Here is a 20,006-nt window from a genome sequence, read left to right as displayed (position 1 = left end):
ATATAGGCCCCGCCCCCCGCGCGCCGCGCTGCGCGCGCGCTGACCTCAGCGCGCACGCGACCGCCCCCACCCGGCCCCCCCTCACTCCGTCCGCCGGCTCGGCGCTCTCGCGAGATCTCAGCGCAGCCCAGCGCACAGTGAAGGGGATGCTCCCGGAGCTGTCGCGAGACTTCGGGGCGCCGGGGCCCGCGCGGCGCCTCACGGAGATACCGCGAGGTTTCCTCCTCACTCACCTGTCTCCAGGGTGGTGGAGAGAGCGGCCGCGAGTTCTCGCGAGATCACGAGCCCCCCCTTTCGCTCCGCCGCGCTGTCCTTTTGTTCGCCGCTCTCGCGAGAGCCCCCGGGCGCGCGCGCGGCCCGGACGGCTCTAGAAGGAAGCAGGCCACGGGTCACGTGGGTAGGCGCTGCCGCCATCTTGTCGCTCCCCTCCCCCGGGCAGTGGCGCAGCGCGTAATGGCGGTGCTGGGGGGGTGAGGGGAGGAGGGGTCGCTGCCCCCCAAAACACACCGGGCTCCGCCACCTGCCCTCAGCGCGGGTGCGGACACCATAACCTGTGCGTCTGCACAGCTCAAACAGTCCCCTTTGCCCGGAGCCCCCGGGCACATCCTTGCGAGCCGCTCACCCCGACACGCTGCTGGTGGTGGTCGACACGAGTTATTGCACACATCCGGCATCTTTTTCCCCCTAAAACCTTTAGTTGTCAAATCAAAGGACATGCCAAAGGTTCCCCCCGGCAGTCCCATTTTCCCTGTGGTGACAGTTTCACCCTCCCATTACATCCCCAAAATGCCCCACCTTGGACTCATTAAGACTGTTAGCCTGTAAACATCACTCAAATAATAAGCATTAAAATGCCTGTCTTTAAAAGGAAAAGTATATAAATAACCCCCTTCCCTTCCATCACAGCCTGCTGACATAGAAAACACTGGAGCCACTTCCTGGAATTTGGGTCAGTAAAAGTCCTGACAAACATGCTCTGGGGGTCAGGACATACTGACGTATCCAAGGAAAAGGACATGAGTTTGGTTGTCCTTGATCCACACACAGTAATTATTCCTCCATTTCCCTCCTCCAACAAGAGAGCATAGGGAAGATTTAAACTCCAGAAGGATGGCTGGATTCACCGTGGGATTCAAAAGAAAGACAAAACTTTTCCACAGTACTCACACATATAGTTAAGCTCTGCTTAGGTTTTCCTGCCCTTAAAGTTGGAGTGCTAGAACCAAAGTCCTCCCATTCCAGAAATCAAGCCCTGCAAGGTTTAAACATCCACAAACAAATCCTTAAATGAGCAAAACACCTTCTCACAGACAAACCTGTCAGTTCTGTACAGGACAGGGTCTGGCCTTAAACAAAACATTTCTCAGTTCTCTCCTTCAATCTTCCACAATGCTCCTTCATCCAGCTACAACTCCAGAGTTAAAGATTTATACTTGTATTTCTTCCCCATGTTCACCTATTTATATAATTTAAAACCTTGCAGGTGTCTTCACTGAGGCTGCCTGACAGTTAAAAGGAAAAAAGAAAAAGTTTCTGTATTCTTTTAAAAAGCTGTTACTGGATGGAGGCCCAAATTTTGTGGGGTTTTTCTGAAAGCAAGTGTCAAATAAATCTTTTAATTCCCTTTCTTCTTACTGCTTTGGAGACAATTCTAATTTCTGAACAATTCTGCAGTGTTTACATCCCTGCAGTGTCTTCAGTGCTTTTATAAACAAGGGCATTGTTTAAGATAATTCATATGCACTAGAAAATGACATTAATTAATTCTTTGTTGTGCAAGTTTTAGAAGTATCATAGCAATTTAAACCCTGATCCTGCAGTCAGGAAAGTCAGTTCTTGGGGAAATCAGTTTTCCCTCTGTTATTAAGTTGCCATCTGCACTAGGCAGGACCATGTATTCTCTGTTTCACTTTTATTCTTCCACAGCTGAGTCAGACACAATTCCCTGGAGGAAGCTGAGCAGCTCCTGAGTACCTGAGTCAAGCATTAAACCAACACTGGAGTCCTCACAAACCCTGCTTACTGTTAAACTCAGCAAGTTTTTATTGATGGGTTCGACCAAAACTGCTTAAAACCTGACACTGCCAGGTGCTTGGACACTCAAATCCTAGCAGGATTCCCAAATTTGCTGTTCCTTCACCTGCAGAGCCTCCTCTGGTAGTCATACCGAAAGGCTACACTGTTAACCCCCAAATAGCCAGAAATACGGCTTTCTGGGTGTAGAGGAGGTTGCATTAGGAAAACAGTGTCACCAGCTGCCACCAAACCCTTGTGAGCTGTGAAGTCAACACTGTTTATGAAGTTGTATCTGCCTTTTAGAATATTTTTATCCAACACTGATAGATACTGACCTTGTGTACATGAGCTTCCTTATCTGTTTTGAAACTATCAACAGGTCATATGGTACTAACCATCTTAGCAAGCAGATTTCTCATCTTACAGAACTATGGCCTCACATCTAAGGAAAGGAGATATTTTACTAATCATAAAGCAACTCAGGCCCTGAAATCCAGAGTGTGATACAAAATAAATCCTACCATGAATGTAATTTTCAGGTTGCAGTACTGAAAACTTGTTTCTTGTTCTACAGAGCTGCTTATGAGTACGATACAATATTTGTGTGAGTCTTTCATATTGTAAGCAGGGCAATAAAAACATAACTTCAGTGTTGTCCAGCCACAGGTTAGCAGAGGGACTTGGAAAGAGTCTTTAGTCAACAGCATATATCTCTCTGTAACATCAGAAATTTGTCTTTAACAGCATAATTTTTACATGCTCCATCTGATCAGTTCCCAAAGTTCTGTGGACAGTTTTAGGAGTCAAAAGGCACAATTTTACTGATTTGGAGGAATAACATGAAAAGAAGAAGCACATGCAACCATTGATGGTACTGCTGGTGAAGCCTTCACTAAAAAGTCTGCATTTCCCTACAGCAGTGGCTACAAGACTCTTTGGACTCTTTGGGTAAGTTTTAAAATAATCTATGTAAAAAATTATGCAGCAGAATAAAATGGAAAAGCATTGTTAAAGCTGGCACCTTTCCTCTAACTTCAAAACAAAACTAGGTTTGTTGCATTGGACAGCTTTACCAGGTTCCTCACATTTGAAAAGCTGTCTCTGTTGGCAGCAGGACTGGTGTAGGCAGTTCCCAGCACTTGCCATTTGTTCCTGTCCCCTAGGTGTCCCCTCTTTTGTCCCAGTACAGCTATTAGTGATGCCAGTCCGTGCAGTCAATGAAGGAACTGATCTGAATTTAAAATAACTCTGTTTGTAGGCGTAGAAAGAGACCCTGCCTACATCAACTCTCTGCCCTGGTAAATGTGTGTGGGATTTTGGGTTGTGGTCAATCAATTTTGTCAATTTAGTGAATATTTCCTACCATACATGTGCCCTAACTCAGTGTTAGCCAAGGATTTCTCACACTTGCATTGCCAGCTGATGTAGTCCCCATCTCACTCTGCTCATTTCAGACTCAAATAAACTGGTGTGGAGAGGGTGCTGTTTTTCAACTGGATCAGTCTGTCAGGGAGGCATCACAAGTGCCTCTGCCAGTCCAACATGAGAAGGGTAACCAGTCCCAGTCAGGGACAACAGGAGCCTGGAGCTGCTGCTGAAGGAGAGTGTGTGGAGCCACAGCCTCCTTCTCTGGGTAGGCAGGGGCAGAACAGGATGAGAGCACAGGATGTGCACCCACATTTTCTTGGGAAAGGAGTGCACTGGGTGCCCATTACACAAGCCATGGAACTCGGGGGGAATCTCAGGAAAATCTGGACAGAATTTTCTGTTGCCTGTAGAATTACATCAGGTATCTTAGCCAAAATGTGCACAGGGTTTTTTTATTTGTTTTTGTCCTTCTGACTCTGTTTTGGTATAAAATCTAAGTAATAAAGGAAGTTACTACTAATAAAAACATTATTATTAAACTGTGCCTGGACAGCATTGATAGAATATTTACAGAATTTTCCACTATGCTGCAACACTATTTTCTGTCATTGCCTTAGCTGAGTATACATCTATCCTAAGTCTCAGAGAGGACATAATGCCTTTAACTCACCTGAAGAATTAAAAGGCAATCTGATTAAGAGCTACTCTGTTCTTTGGCTAGTGTACTGCCACCCAAGCATTGCTGGCTCTCCTTCCCTTTTCTCTCCACACTCACAGACTGGTAGATAGAATGTACACAATTGATTGGAGAGGGCTTGATGAAGAACAGATTCGTGATGAATCTCTGAAAAGATGCCTGGAGCGTGTTCTAAAGCTTCAAAGACATTCACATCTTGTCCTGAAAAACCACTAAAGACTGTTTACAGACAGCAGAGATTGTGAGAAAGGAGAGACAGAAAGTTTTATAAGCTATGACTCTGGAACAGGGATACGCAGAGAGAATTTGGCCATTTCAAATATATAATAGTCCTTATCTGAAGCAGCTTCTCTTTCTCTCTTTTTTTCAAATGAAGTCCTATTTTTATTTTCTGTAATGGTTTAGTGACAAGATCAAGTAGTCACAGGTTTCTGTGGGAACTGAGGAAGCACAAGCATAGTCTTGTCCTTATTTCTTCTTGTTACATGACAGAGGAAGAATGAGTCCATAACTTTCACACAGGAGATACTTCTTGAGCTGGAGTCAGGGCACAGGACTGCCACCCAAGGCTATCACTGAAATGGCAGCAGAATAGAGGCAAAGGAATGGGAGATAAGATGAAGATGGTCCCCTTTTGAGGTAAGAGTGAGCAGAACAACAAAGATACATCCATGCTGCTTGCTGTGAGCCCGCTGTGTTACATGCTCAGCCCAAAAAAAGGACTGGCCTGCCTGCCTGCTGGGGCTGCCTTGCTTGCCTGGGTCCAGAGGAGTGTAGAACTGCAGCAGGAGAGGCTTCCTCCCCTCCCTCCTCCCTGACTCCCAAGAAGTCACTCCTCCAGAGCCTGATGGGATATCCAGACCCTTACTCCCAGCCTCCACCCCATGTTCCAGCTAAATATCCCTGCTTTGCCAACAAGTCCCTCTATCTGCTGTGCACCTCTCTTGGCTGTGGAGGATTTTCCCTGGCCACATGTGAGAGATGGAGTAGATGCATCCCAGGTTTTCAAGGAAGGGCCTTACTAGCTCTCTCCCCTCTTGTGTGCAGGGGTTTGACTTCTGCTGCCATGTGTGAGTACCTGGCAAGCTTTGACCTTTGCAGATGGTGGTTGTGCAACATGGTGCAGCTGCCAGGAGTGCTCAGGTTGAGTGGATGGCCTCAGCTATCTGGGGAATGCCCAGCGTTGCTCCTTATTAAGTGAGAGAGATTTTCAAGTATTAATATTGTTACTGAGAGGCAGCACTAATTGAATGCTCCATCTTGTGCACTGTCAGAACCATGCTGGACTTTTTCTGTGGCTCAGAGTTGTAGAGGGTTGTAGAGGGTGGAAAGGAGGGTATTTTTTGACTAAAATGATAAGAGTGATTGTCCTGACTGGAAGAATGAATGGAAAGAATATGGCAGTTCTATGAACATTGAAAATTTCTGAGTTGGGCTCTATTTTTCATATCCCTAGATTCCTTGCTAGCTTGGATTTTAAAAACCTTAATCACTTTTATCTCTCTGCATTTGGATCTCTCCATTGTCCCCACTGGACTCCAAATTACCTTGCCTTCCTCTCTCACTCCCCAAGTTTATGCACTGCTTTGTCTTCACAAATGCTGTTTTCCATGTTCCAATTAGATTGAGGGCTTGCCTGCACAGGAAAGTTGCACTACTATTAATTTGCAGTTTGCTTTAAAGAAATTATGTTAAACCTGGGCAAAAGGCCATGTGGACTCCCTGGTATTCCTTTGCAGGAATACAAATGGCTTATTTCAGGTTAGATCAGGTCAATTAGGAACAGGAAGAACTTGCAAAGCAATAAATTTTCCTACACCAGAACAAAGAGAGCCCAGCAGCTTCTTCTGCCCATTGTGTCCTCCAAATGGGAGTGAAAAGCTGGGGGCATGGTCTTGACCTCAGCAGGAGTCTCAATCCACTGGGCAGAGGTAGCTGGTCCCACCAAAGCAGCAGCCGCTGCTGTCACTGTGTTCTGACACGAGCTGTGAAGCAGATGATGCCCACTGCAGCCTTTTTCCTGCCAGGACATCCCAGTCCACAGGGCAGGAGAGGGGCTCCCACTCTGTTCCTACAGGTATTAAAAATTGAGTCCTTTGCCAAGTAAATTGTAGTATGATGGTATTCAGTAGAAAAAGTCATGAGCATCCATCTACTGCCCCTCTTTGAATGAATGCCTGGAGTTAACTGTTGGTTTACAAGCAGACTGTAATTTTATGAGTATGCCTTTCTCTTGTAGACAAGCTCAAAGGAAGAGAAGGTGAAGACAAAAGAAGAGAGACTTATAGCAGCAAGAAGAAAGGGAAGAGGCACATCAGTAAATCTTGGATTCTGTGAATTCTCATTGTTAACTGGTTTGAACTGGTAAGCTAGTAATTGCCTAAATCAAAACAGGCACCTAGTCAAGATGGCTCCTATATTAATCAGCATTAGTATTATACTTTGAAGAAGGCACTAATGTTTCTCATTTTGGTTTCTGTAAACCTTTTCTAATTACTATTTCCAAATACCAAATGTAACTTTTATGTTATGTAACATAAATGTAGCATTAGAGTCTTCTTTGAAAATCCTCTGGAGGGTCACTGACCAGAGAGTGTGATGGCAGCTCAGAAGGGCCTGTGGGATTGTCAGAGTCCCGAGGACACCCCCAGCTCCACAGCAGTGCTGGTCTCCAGCTCCCCACAGCCCTGCCCTGCCTGGCCATGGGCCCACGACCTGTCCCAGCCATGGCTGTCCCCGAGCTGGGGAGGTGCCCGGTGCCTGAGGCTGCCCCCAGCTGCACCTGGATGGGGAATGGGAATGGCCTGGGCTGCCAGACCCTGCTCTGATGCCCTGGGAATTCCCCTGCAGCCCTAAGGGATCTGCTGCCCTTGCTGCCAGCAATCCTTGCTGTGCCCTGCCAGGAACTAAAAGACCTAAATCATGAACCAAACCCAATTCTGGTCTTCAAGAAAAAGGGGGAGGAAGGCCCATCTTTCCATTCCCTCACTGTTGCCGCTGAGTGTTGATTAGGTCTGTCCCTTGGCAAGTGAGGGGTCTCCAGCAAGAGAATGGAAGAGGTGTAGAAACTTGAAGTACAAAAGCTCGTAGAGTTGTGAGCAGAGGAGAGGGAAGGTCTGGATATGGAGGCACCAGCTGGAGCACTCAGAGGGGAAAGTGCTCTCTGAATGGCCTGAGTTAGCAGGTCACCAAGACCACAGGGCATCTCCCTGTTATCCCTCAAGACACTCAGAACTGGGGACAAAGTGATTAGCCCTCATGATTGTCAGAGTTGGGACAGGATGCAGATGCTGTTGCAAAAATTCAAAAAAGATACAAAAAGATGTCCAAACCCTGTGCATAGTCACGAATCCAAGAATAGCCCAGGAGACATGAGAAGGGCTTAATAGTTGGCATCCCTTGTGTTCTCTATGGCATCACACAGATCCTGGACCCATTACCTGGGCATGGTCTTCATATTGCCTGGATTTTGGATAGATGGCTTGAACATGATGACCTGATGCCTGGTGGCTGCACTTGTGAGTGTGAGACTGAATGTGGCTGAGTGAAACCTGTTTTGTTTCAGTTTTTATTTTAAATGAAATCACTTTCTTCCCCTTCCCCTCCTATATGTTTTCTACATTGTTTATACCATGTTGGGGTAGTAAATAGGAGCATCTAGCTGCATAATTTTTCAGTCATATCTCTTGTGGTGGCAGCAGAGAAAGAACCATAAAAAATTTAATGTCAGTAGAAAATAGTCTTTTTTTCTGGATGGGTTCATCAAAGGCCACCCTGTCCCTCTTGCTGGCTTTGGTCAGCAGTGGAGGTTACACAGCTGGAGCTCTGGCCCACTCCATTGTAAGAGGCTTAGCTCAGGCTTCAGCATGCACATTGCAACCTTTCCACTTAAATCATTAAAAGTAAAGGGGTTTTGAGACACCTAGTCCACCACACTGCCTTAAGACTAAATATATCCATCCACTCTGGATGGATGCTCATCGGACTGGATGTCCAGAACACCAACTACATGCCCAAACTGGGGTAGGGCTCACAACCCTGGCAATAATTGTCTTCTCCTAAGGGGCAGGGCCCCAGGATGCTGTCATGTCAGCACAGCCACTGCTCCTCAGCTGTGAGGCAGGAACCCCTGCTTCATGCTGGGACTGAAAAGCTGCTTAGTGAGCTAAAGGCTCCCGGCTCCTTTCAGACACCCACGGACACGGTGGAGCTGAAACCCTCCCACCCCTTTCCGAGGCAGGCAGCTCAGTGCCTGCAGGGAAGCAGGAGCTGCTGCTGCCTCTCTCTAAGACAGCAGCTCCTGGTGACTTCCCCCTTGTCTAAAAGATGGCACGATGGTGGTTTTCAGCTCCAAGAAGTGGCTGCACTTGGCTTGTTGTATGTCACGTCACTGTGAAGTAACTTAAGTCTCCCTGTACTCATCACTTCTAGCCTATTCATAGTAAACAGGAAAAGTAGTTTATTTCCTTCCTCTTTGCAACTACTTTTTATATATTTGTGTGCTGCTATTCTGCCCCTCCTCAGACTTCACTTCTTGAGACTGAATTGTTTTTCATTGTGCCTTACAGTTTATATCTTCTGAACTTCTTGTAGAGCAGCAGTTTAACATTTAAATGAATATAGTGTTCCTGAAATGAGCTGGACTGACAAGGCATGGAAATGGAGACTTCTGTCTTCACAGATTAGACACCACAGTGGTAGGAGGAGTGAGAACTCCATACCTAACTTGTGATCTGGAACATCTCTAGAGGCAAGAAGACAATGTGGTGATGAAATATATCTAAGTGGTTCAGGTTTCCTCCTTAATCAGTAACCTCTAGGCAGCCTCTGAGGATTCATTTGTGCCAGATGTGGTGGTGTTTCTGCGATATGGACAAAACATTACAATAGCAAGGAGCAGTGTTAACCAGCTCATTTCATATGAATTACCAGCCTTGTGGGGGCAGAGCATTCAGGCAGGTTCATCTAATCAGCTGTAGATGGACACATGGAAGGATCTCCAGTCAAGTCATCTCAGGCCCCTCTTTCAGCTGCAGGGGAGAAAAAGGCACTTGGAGGTCATGAATCATCTCATCCCAAAGTAGGTATTTAAAATAGATCAGATAAGACATACCTTTAAATTGCCTGTGGGGCAACAGGCTCAGATGTAGAGATAGACACTGTAGACATCTAAAATTAGGTGAGCTGAATCTCACCTGTGGAGTCCATCAAAGTGGTGACACAGGGGTCAAAAGCCCCACTTCCTGTGGGAAACCTTCAGAGCACATCTTCTGCCTTTTTGAATTTACAGGCACCTCAAAGCAGCCAGGTGTCATGGCTGATGAGAGACATATGAGGGTCTTCCACTAAATGGCTACATCTTACTGATTTTTGGAAATAAATTTTTTTTAAATCCTTCTTTCTTAGTTTAGTATCTAAATAATCATTTTCCAGGGCAGGAATAGTTGCTTTTTCACATCTGCTCATGCCATCAAGGGGAATTGGAAAAGCAAATGCTTGGATTAGGAAGCACTGATGTTCATCATGGCTAAAATAATGGTATTTTGTAGAGGGGAACTTTTAGGTTGATTCATCTGATATAGTTAAACTGTAAAGATTTCTCTTGCAGAATCTTTGGCAAATAAGTACTTCAAAACAGGTTTTTTTACTCTCATAGCATCTTCTCCCCCTCCTCTCATATTTATTCCTTAGTTAATAGTTTGTAACTAAGGAAAAAGCTTCTCTTGATACCATAGCACATCTCCTGACCCACTTCAGTGCAAATGCATACATAACCACTTGTTTGTTTGTACTTCTACAGGTGTTGGTGCTGTGTAGATATGGGCTGTGGTTAAAGTTTCATAATGGAAAATCTGACAGGCAGTTAACTAATCCATGAGTCATATTTCGTAATAGCCTAAAGGTCTCTGATGCTCGACCTTCATTTGATACCCTTGCCATCAGGCAGTTTATACATGACCCCTCTGAAGAACATTCTTTATATAGATGACTGCACTGCTGCCCTTTTATACCTGCAAGGATGGGCATTGCACTTACTGAACCAGGGGAGTCTCCCATCTCCCTTTCCACCCCTCCCCTCCATGAACAGGACTGCAGAGGTGCACTGTAGGACACTCACCTGGGGAATGAGAGCAGTGGAAATCTCTCTGCTTAGTTAAAGTCTTCTGTAGGACCCAGCTGAAAGGTGAGGAGAAGGATGGGGAGCTGTTTTCAAACATCCATTCACCCTAACCCTGCTGAAGGGGTTTCTGATTGGAACAGCTCCACTAATAAAAGTAGCAGTGGAACTACCAGCACTAACAGAGCTCTGCTGGTTTCACCTGTGCATGGCTCACTTCTGCTCAAGGCAGGCCAGACAGACACAGAACAAGACATCCTTTTTTTGCTAGCAGCATTCCCAGTGCCAGGGTCTTAAAAGGAAGGCCTAATGTGGAAAGGGCTGGTCTGGAGAATCTACACCTCTGTTTTCTAGCCAAAGGGTGAAAAAGCAGCACAGTGCTTATGAGGGTACCTTGGCTTTCAGGACTTCTCAGGTCCTTTCTCAAAGGCATTGCTGCTGTTTCCAAAGCTAAAATAAAGCAGACACATGACTTCGGTCACTGCATGAGAAGTTTACATACTATGACTCGTCATAATAAAGAAACCTAAACAAAAGCCCAGCGTGTCACTAAAGCTGCAATATGTTTTCCATGCTAAATTCTTTTAGGTTTGCTTTGGTTTCTTTTTTACAGCTGTGGAATAGTAGAATATCTCAGGGATATTAACTCTGACGTTGCAGGATAGAAAGTTCTGGTCTTCATGAATGGACCCACTATAAAACATAGCAGAAGGTATCTTATTTTTGAAACACTCTGGCATAACAACTTTTACAGTGGTGCCAAATGCTGGACAACAATGAGAGCGGCTGAGAAGACAAATGGAAAGAAGAAAGCAAAGGAGAAGGGTTAACTTTGGCTGTCTCTTTAAGAAACTCTGCCATTTCCAAGTGACTATTTTATAATTGTCTCTGAGATATCAGCAGACACCACGAGTGATGTATATGTAGCATGTGAGTTGCCTGCTGTATGTGGAAAACTGCCTAGGGAGGGATTGGCACAGTGGGAGGGGGAACATGGCCAGCCTGACTGTAGGCACCAGTGAGGAGTTTAGTCATCCTGCTGAGTCAACAGGAGACATGGCACCTCCAAAGGTGCTTTTGCCTACTCGTCATTCCATGTTAGACAGCTGAAGTTATATGGGAAGAGCCTGTAATGACAGGCTCACATGCAAGCTGCTGTTTATGCATGGGATTCATCTTGCTTGGCTGATCTGCATCACCAGCTCCAAACCTCTTCATCTGGAATAAAGCTGGTGTCGGACTGGGCAAGGCTTGCTGGGGCTGTTTCTTGGGGCTGTCCTTGCAGCTCTTCTCAAGCAAATGCAGAAGGTAAGGAAAGGCCAAACAAAGGTCCCAGTAGGATTCAGGTTCGTTTCAGAGGGGCAGCAGTGTTTGAATCCTGACACCTTTACTGAAAGATATTTTTTGCTATCATTGAGGGTCCCTGCAAGATGAAGGACCCAGCTGCACAAATCCCACTGGGAGGATAGGACTGCTGACACAAATGTAATATAATAAAACACGTTACAGACTTGTACAACTCTTGTCTGATGATCTGAGGGACTCCTCTCCCAGTTTGCCCTCAGTACCCCCTGAAGTCAGTGTAACTATCACCTCCAACAACTCATGGCATTGGATCATGATATTTGTAACAAACTTCTGGTTTAAAGTGCCAGGATATAGGAACTATATTGTATGTCTGTTCCACAACATGCTGAACTCTTGCTTTGTCTGAATTTTTGTCTTTTTAAAAGTATTTTTTAAGGTCATCTTAATATCAGAAGAGAATTTTCATTTTGTCCATCTTTCCTCTCCTTATTGCAGTATTGGCTGTAATTAAACTCTAAATTGCAGGAGCATCGTTGCCTGACATTTTTCTCTCTTTTCCAAACAATTCCTGGAACTGAAAGTTAATAAAAGGAGATATACCTTTTCAGTTCTTTGTTCAGCTCCCCTGGCTTGTTTTCAGCATTTGACAATGCTTTCCAGGCTCTCAGTTTCACCTCCCTATTTTCTGGTTCCCTGAGCTTGTGTGGTGCCTTTGATGCTGCAAAAGGGCAAGATAAAGCACTGAGGAAAAAAGGTGAAGTACTGTGACAAAAGGACAGGCATCACCCCAGGGATTCATGTACTGAAAGATCTTTAAAATTCTTCTCAAAACTGACTAGTTGGGAGTTGACAGTATCCTTTTAAGGACAGTTTATGTTCAGAAATCCTGGTTAGTCTTATGAGCAAGTTTTGGCTGAGCACAAGTGCTGGTGACTTTTTGAAATGAAAAACATTTCTAAAGACGAAAATAGCTAGTACTGAAATCTCTCACAGCCCTTATTTACAATTTCTGTGTGATCCCTTGTCCAGATTTATAATGATTGCTTGCCAGCAGAACTTACAACTCTATGGATTTGTCTTTAATGTTGTAATTAAAACCAGGATGATTTTCATGGGCCCAGAATAATTTGTAATTCTTGTGAGAGCTCTGTCTTTTAAGTGGCCTTACATAAGATGTAATCTTCACTGACCTAAACATGCATACATAATTTTTTAAAAAATGATTGATGTTTTCATCAAGCAATCGTATACCTTTGGGATCATTTCAACCTGATGCATTTAAGTACAATTTTCCCAGCCTTTCTCAAGAATTTATAATGTTTTTAAGTTATATCTAAGTAAAACACTCCTTTTTTTCTTCTGCCAGGTGCCTCCAAATAGCTTGCATCTTTTAGTCCTTCTGTAAGAGGTAAAGATGTGACCTTTCATTCTTCCTGAACATTTTCCCTTTTACTGTTCACCCACTGACAACATATGCTGGGGACCCTGCAGTGACTCCCCAGCATTTCCAGAGCTATGCAGTCTAAAGACCAAAACCTTCTTGTTCTCCCTAAATATGGGATCACTATGTAGTGTAACCCCCAAAATGTGATCTCCTACTAGTTCTCCATATTTGTTAGGGGGGGTGGATGTTCCTTATGGTACAACAAAAAGGGCATGCTGGCATCCCTCACACACTGAACAGGGCAGAAATGTGTTACAGCAAGAGTCCGTGAGGGGTTGTTATATGGCATGGGTGGAAAGTTAGGTCCTCAAATGTGAACTTCTTCTTATTGGAACATGTAGCTATTTTTGAAGTCTGAAACTTCATTAACAGGATTCCTCTACGGATAACTTTGTCCTTTTAACTTGTCCTTACAGCTTTCGTTCTGGGAATATTTAATATAAGGTGTTTTGATTCTTGAACCTGCCTGTGCCTGGTAGTATTAATAACCCGGGGCAGGGAATGTTTATATAGTACTGAGCACCATGGCAGCACTTGGTAAATAATGAAATAAATCGCAGGCTTTGTTTCTGTTCAAATACTGTGTTTGTCTTCTGTGGATACAGATCTTCTGGATCCTGCTCAACAACCTCATTTGGGTGAAACTGGATAGTGCGCCGATTCTATTCCAGCTCCTTTAATGTATGGCAACTGTACAGACAATGCTCTGGATAACAAAGAACTCAGAGTCCCCCATCTAAACCTAAGAAAAAGCCAAAACCCCTGGATCCTGCACTAAAAATACCCACCAGGATTCTTAATTTTTATACAAATACACAACTGAAGTAGAAAAGGCAAGAAGCAAATCAACAACTGCAGCATACAAGGGTCCAAATTCACCACCCCATTCCAAAATTCCAGACATGCACTGAAAATACCAGGGCTGGGAAGTTACTCTGGCTGCTACTGAGGGGATGCCCAAGCGTGTGAGAACCAACATAAATTAGAAATGTGAAGAAAACCCACACAAGTTCACTGTTCTAAAGCACTGAGCAGAGAAAATTGGGAAGACCAGAGTTATTGCATCCTACGACCTCGGCCTTCCAGACCCACATGCAGGTGCAGAAGCCAAGGGGGACATGTGCTGTAGAAAGGAGCTGCGTGTTTCCCTCCAGAACAGCCTGAAAGCTGCTCAGGAATCCCAGCACTTAGGACATGTCTCAGAGAAGTCATTCTGTGGTTGACTGTGCCCAGCTCACATATGTTTTTAATAGAAGCATTTAAAATAATTTCAAGACTGAGGCGTATACAAGTTAAACTTTGAGTACAAGCTGAAGAACAAATAGAGCTGTGCTAAATTGGTTTCTTGTACAGCCTGACAATATACTCAAGATGCTACCTAATCCCAAGTGATCCCTGGTGTGTATGTAATCTTCTACCACCAAGTCAGTCTTAAATTTGTAGGTGAGGTTACTGCATTCTTAGTCTGATTTAATCTCTTTTCCATCAGGAGTTGGCAAAGCTGAGAAATACTTTATGGCTAAATTCATCTATATTTTACTTGTGATATTTGTACTTTTCTATTTTGAATATAAAATATAGGTAAATATAATCCCTATAAATGTGTAAAGTAATCATGCATTCATTATGAAATAATAATACTTACATTAATCAAAAAATTAATAACATTTCTCCATAACTTCATTAATGCAGAGTCAGCTGCACTAAGGGGCCTTGAGCTGGGCCAGAAGACAAGAAAGGACAAAATTCAACTCCAACAATTAGCAAACAAGGAGTTAAGGCATTACAAACTGAAGCCTCTGCAAATCCAGACTTAAATGCAGAGTTAAAAGCCTCTGCCAACTCTGGAACAGAAACTAAAGTCTGCTTCTACCACCAGGAAGCGACTGCAGCCAGGGGAAAATGGGAAGGGATAAAGGAACAGTGGGGTGAGAGACAAAGTCTAAAAGACCGTGAGGATGAAAGGTGAATTCACCGTCATCAAATGAATGCCCTGAGAGTCCTGGCAGTCCATCAGAAGGTGTGAGGTCCAGCAGATGGTTTCCTGGTCAGAGTTCTGCAGGAGGCCCAGCTGGACAATCTGGACAGTGTAGGATGTGCAGCTGGAGTTTGAGCACTGTCTGCTGCCTGCTTTGTGCCACAGCTGTAGCAGAGTTGGATGGTGGATGGGCAGGTGAGGGGCAGCATTGCTGTGGATGCACTGAGAAGGGAGGGACATGTATAATGATGGTGCAAACATGCCTTGTGTCAGCCCTGAATTGTAGGGGCACAGAAACAGGGAGCTGAAGGTACTGTCTGAGAAGAAATGTCTGTGGAAAAGGAAAAGGCAGATACCATTTGCATGTCTGGGCTAGTGTGAATTCATCAGGCTCTGTGTTTGAATGGGTGCCAGGTACAGCATACAAGTAACTCCTGTTTGCTGTGCCTGACCTAAATCCAAGTGTTGCTTTGTCAGGCTTTAACCAACACGTGTTCTGTCTCCCTACTGTGTAGTCACACTGCTGGAGACTGGGTGTTAGCACTGGGAACCTGATGATTCAAACACAAAGTATGAGAGGCTGTATTGTGGCAACAGGGAGGAAGCAGGGACATGTAACCTCACTGTGTATTTTATGGTGGTCAAAGGTTTCTGATCACCTTAAAAGAACTTTTATCTGGGAAGTTTCAAAGGACTAAATATAGACCAATTGCAAATGCTAGATGGCACTGAGGCTCCCCAAGCAACCCACTTCCCTGCTAACAATGCTTGTGGGGATGTAACATCTTGTTTGTTTGTTTATTAAATAGACCTTTTTCAGATCAACATCTATCAGAGCCCAGCCCTGCAACTCCATTTTTTCCCATTCCTTGGCAATGGGCCCCTGGCAAGAATGCACAGCCAGCACAAGTCCTGGAGCTGCCTCTGAAGCCTTGATGTTCAGTCTCACTTGTTTGGGGGGAAGACAAGGAGGAGTGTTACACAAGAGGTCTTAGGGTGGTAAGATAAACATCTGGTATTTGAGCCTCTGCCTTAAACCACCACATCACCATGAATGGATAAGTTTTCAGCAGCAGGAAGTCAGGAATTACACTCAGTAGGAAGAACTGCCAGCTCTTCTGTGATTCCTGCCTCTGGATAGGGCATGGGAGAAGTGCCTCTGGTAGGATATCTGTGTAAACACTGGATCCCACTCACTGCTGATACTGATGACATGGTTGAACAGAGCAAATGCACTCTACCCACAGGTGATCCTAAGGTCTTTTTCTCAGTGGAAAAACAGCAGGTGAGCTTGGTGTTGAAGGCAGAGAGGGTGAAAGTGTCATCAGTGAGAGATGAGATCACAGTCAATTGAGGTGGTTGCTGTGTAAGTCCACTAGGCCCCAACCATGGGATGTGAGATTTTTCCAGGAAGTGAAGACATTGTCTACACTGTTTCAAAGATGCATGTTTAAAACCTAGACAAACAAACAACTAAATAAAAAATAAGCAGTAATGAAAGGGAAAAGAAAATCCACAGGCTAAAAAAGGGGTGCCAGCAGGTAGCAGGGAAGGGAGCAAAACAACTTTTAGTCTAGTCAGGTGACAAATGTATAAAGTTGCTAAGGATCAGTGGTTTTGCTGCAGCAAGAAACTCTGTCTCAAGTCAAGAAGTAGTGCAGGTGAAGTGCAGTGAGCTCAGTACTGCACATTCCCCCTCATGCTCTAATCACCACGTGTGGGGTACCATATACATCCAGTTGGCCAAACTCACACACCTGAATGCAGATGTCACCACAGTGCAATGGTTACAAACGTTGTCACTCAAAGGAGTACGAGGAAATGTCCGTAAAATTACCTTTTTGGAGGAAGGAGCAGGGGAGGAGGAGCAGGAGGTGGCTGTGACCACCCCAGCTCAAATGGCCTGCTATTTAGACCATCAGTATTACTCTCTATTCCCTTACAGGATATTTCAAGACAACACAACAGAAGTGAATTGATGAGAACATAGAATAGTTCACACCTAGAAGCAGTCTTTGGGTTTCACTGGGACAGTACTGCTGTCCTGCTGGGGGGTCACCAGGGTCCTGAGGAGTTCAGTCTGGGACCCCCATCCCAGCATCCTCTGGCCTGGATCTGCACCATGGCAGTGAGGGCACTGCCTGTTCCAGGGCTACCTGGGTCTTCCAGCTTACAGTGCCAATGGGAGCACCCCACTCCTGACATAGATCTGAAAGACTAAACCCAAAACCATCTCAAAAGCAGAGACTCTATTTATGAATGCTGTCATTCTTGCGAAGCAAAATCAGAATCAGTGCTGTTGCAGGATGACAGACGTGGAATAATACGCCAGGAAATGAAGGAAATATATGCCTACAGTACCTGAATCAAGATCTCAAAGTACAATGCCATAGGCAGAGAGGCTGTACAAAATCTTTAGATATTTAACCACTTGTATGTGTTCCTGTGGGAAGGGAAATGACAGATTAGTTTTCCTGTGGAAGATTCATTAGTATTCTGTCATTGGCAAGTCAGTATTTTTAGATTAGTGAGCTCAAGATGTATTGTGATTTAGGCCTCAGAAGTTACCAACTCTGGGTAAAGAATTAAAAGAAAAAAAATGTAGTGTTGTTAGGAACTGTAGAGTGATTGTCCAAGATCATCTGAGAACCATCCTCCTCACGTGCTGGTTAACATTAAGCACCCATTAACTCCACTTCAGGAAGGTGGTGATTAAACTGGGTCAAATGGAACTGATTATGTTGGATTATCCCTGCCATGGAAAAATTCACAAGAAGATCTCAGAGGGAGACAAATTCTGCAGGAAGGCGTATGGCTTTCCTTTTCTTCCTGCAAAAGAGCTTTGGGCCACCCAGGATCCCTCTGGATGCCTCAGACTCACTTTGAATTGAATTGTTTTCATCCAGGAGGTTCCTCAGGACTGGTAAGGAAAGCAGTTGCCCCAGCATCGCTCCCAGCTCTGTGTCTCACCCCAGGTCTACTTGTGCTGAATTTTGGAAGCATCCCTGATGACACTGAAAGTTAAAAAAAAACCATGTCTTTTCACTTCTGGTGCTAGAAATTACTAAGGAAATGTTCAGATGGACAAGGAAGAATAACACCATGCCTGTTGGGAGGGCAAAATCTGCCAGGCCAGCAAGAGGGCCCAAAACAGAGAAAATAAATTTTGTACTTGGGACTGGAGTGGGTTGAGCACTGGGAAGGCGTGGGGGAGCTTTGGATTTGCCCAGCCCAGGGAGCAGCCTGTCTCCCATAGCCCATGAGGTGGGTTTTGCACAGCTCCTGCAAAAAGGCAAGATCCAGCAGCCTGAGCCTGGATCTGTTGTGTGCTTACAACAGGCTCCTGAGAGCCAGGCTCAGGTGGAAGGCTCTGGAGCCCCAAATATTGTGAATGACACCAGCCCTGTGTGAGTATCCAACCTACACAGGCAACCTGTGTGTGATGCTGAGCTCTGGAGTAGAACTTGGAGCAGACACATACCCCGGCAGGCCTCTCTCTCAGCACAGCCCCAGTTTAAGGCCACCCTCCACTATGTGATTCTGCCACAGAAAAACAAATATTTTGTGACTGCCACGGTTACTAAGAAATAAAATAGAATTTTATTGCAGAGACTGATACACAGAGTTTCCTGCTGGCCCAGGGGTGGCTTCCTCCTGGTGACATCCCTCGGTGCTCCCTGCATGCTTGGCTCTGCTGCTCTGCTTTAATGAGATTTTCAGCTGACACCAAGTCATCGACCCCTCTGTCATAACCCTTCACCTCTCGTGCTGTCAGAGAACTGCCCTGGGGACACGGGGCTGAGTCCTGTGTGTGTGCACAAACATGGGGATGTGCACGCCTGCACTCACAGCTGTGTTTGGTTTATGTTGCATATAGGAGAAAAGAGGATTATTTATGTTCTAATCACGATGTGTTCCCCAAGCAAAATATTTCCTGCTCTGACTTATTGCTCACTTTAGGCCTGCCCTCAAGCATTGTTCTTATATTTGGAGCCAGTCACGATTTTTTCCATTTGGAAATGGAAATCTTAAATATAATGACATCTTTAATGGAAAAAACCTGACAGTTATTTGGAGGGAGGAGGAGTTTTACTTCTCTATTTTACCATCTTATGTTTGTTTCCTTTCTCACCTCTTTCCTTTTATTCTTTCTCTTATCTCTGAAAAAGGAAGGAAAAACAGTATCTGGAGAAAAGGCAAGAGCAATATTTTGTTCTCATTTTCGGTTAAGAGATTAGAAAAGTTCAAAAGGTTTTACCCAGAAAAGGTCCACATGAAAACTGCCTGTCATTTTCTGATTAGCACTGTCGTACTATTGATCAAAAGTATCCAGCCAACAAACCTGTGTAAATTAAAAATGCTTTTGCACCATATGGAGCCAGCATTTCTTGGTAACTACAAAAGAAATGCTTTCTTTTTTTAAAGCTTATGCAAGTGGCCTTAGAGCTTGGGTTTCCTTTTTTCTCACAAATATCAAAACAGAGAGGTTCCCCACCCCCAGCCTTCTTTTGCTAGAGGACTTCTCGAAGGACCAACAAAATCAAATTAGTTTTGTAGTCTGCACTTAGGAGATAGAGGAGAATGCAGATCTTTTAACAAATTGAGATTTTGTCCCAAGTGTTTTGCAGGAGTCTTGATTCGATCAACCTCAGAAGAGTTTTTACACAGTCTGAATAAGAATTCTTTTAAAATCCTTTTTTTAAATCTTTCCCCCTTCCTCCATTCTTAATTCCCCTCAGTAGCTCAGGATTCCTTTCTGTTTTGAGGCATGAAATCCCTTTAGCTCTATTGCCTACAAGGCAAAAAGAGAAGAACAAAGCAAGAGAATATGAAAAACACCCCCAAGAAAATAATTAAATTTTCTTTTTTTCAACAAGCTCATCCATCATTATGCCATAAGAAAACAAACAAAAAAATTAATACCAAAACATACTCTTTTTCCCTCTCTTGTGGGTCACATCTATCAAGCAAGAGAGAATCCTGTGCTATTGTATTTGGTTTCTAAGCTGGATGCGCAAACTACCCTGGCTGTAGCCTCCAGGGATGTTGTCACCAAACAAATGCTGTCAATAAAGTG

General features: G+C 44.5%; 1 long non-coding RNA gene across 9 annotated transcripts; it reads left to right on the top strand.

Moving 5' to 3' along the window:
* The first annotated feature begins 96 nt into the window (after positions 1-96).
* On the top strand, positions 97-14,628 carry LOC127481892 (uncharacterized). Of its 9 annotated transcripts, XR_007908362.1 has the most exons (7): positions 97-553; positions 907-2,964; positions 4,574-4,720; positions 6,321-6,445; positions 10,813-11,507; positions 12,874-12,915; positions 13,557-14,628. It is a non-coding gene; the product is annotated as an uncharacterized LOC127481892 (long non-coding RNA). The 9 variants fall into 9 exon arrangements; XR_007908368.1 differs by lacking the exons at positions 10,813-11,507; positions 12,874-12,915; positions 13,557-14,628 and having other exon boundaries at positions 97-397; positions 907-949; positions 2,761-2,964; positions 6,321-7,499; XR_007908363.1 differs by lacking the exons at positions 10,813-11,507; positions 12,874-12,915; positions 13,557-14,628 and having other exon boundaries at positions 97-397; positions 907-949; positions 1,927-2,964; positions 6,321-7,499.
* Positions 14,629-20,006: the final 5,378 nt, after the last annotated feature.

The sequence above is a fragment of the Manacus candei genome, unplaced genomic scaffold (assembly GCF_025592945.1).
Source record: "Manacus candei isolate 608988 ecotype Guabito, Panama unplaced genomic scaffold, ASM2559294v1 h1tg000083l, whole genome shotgun sequence".
Lineage (NCBI taxonomy): Eukaryota > Metazoa > Chordata > Aves > Passeriformes > Pipridae > Manacus > Manacus candei.
This window is presented reverse-complemented; position numbering and strand designations above follow the sequence as displayed.